At 37.8% G+C, this 547-nt stretch overlaps 1 pseudogene; it reads right to left on the reverse strand.

Moving 5' to 3' along the window:
• Positions 1-215: 215 nt before the first annotated feature.
• LOC145260831 (U2 spliceosomal RNA) lies at positions 216-342 on the reverse strand (annotated as a pseudogene).
• Between the last annotated feature and the right edge of the window lie 205 nt (positions 343-547).

A 547-nucleotide genomic window follows, 5' to 3' on the forward strand; every position in this document is an offset into this window, starting at 1 on the left:
AAATTCTTAAAGATAAACTAAAATGACCGAAAAATGGGCTGAAATGACTTAAGTAAATAAAAAGTTAATGACTTAGAATGACTTTAATGAACTTAAGGATGAATTGAATGACCTTAAGAATGACTTGAATGCTTAAAAAATAACTGGAATCCTTCAAAAACAACTTGAATGATCTGGAGAATGACTTGAATGGCTTTGAGACTGACTGATTGTAAAGTGGGTGATCATTTTACATTAAATTAATACAGAAAAGTGATCCCCCACTTTATATCACAATAAATACAGCATGTAGTAAGAACAGATACTACACTTTGATCTTGGCTAAAAGGCCAAGAAAAGGGTATTTATTTGCTCCTCCACCGAGCAAATTAGGCACAAGGCCGATTTTTAATGTGAGGAGTGAAGGGGAAATGGGGACCAACTCCCCGGGGAGTAGGGGAGCTGGATAGTGACAATTGGTATGAAGGGTTGCCCCAACATTGAACAAGGTTTTATATGTGGGGTTGCCCCCACATATGGTCTTTGCTTGCAGTATCTGCCGGAACAG

Source organism: Euprymna scolopes, chromosome 36 (genome assembly GCF_053919585.1).
Source record: "Euprymna scolopes isolate OS-2025 chromosome 36, ASM5391958v1, whole genome shotgun sequence".
Taxonomy (NCBI): Eukaryota; Metazoa; Mollusca; class Cephalopoda; order Sepiida; family Sepiolidae; genus Euprymna; species Euprymna scolopes.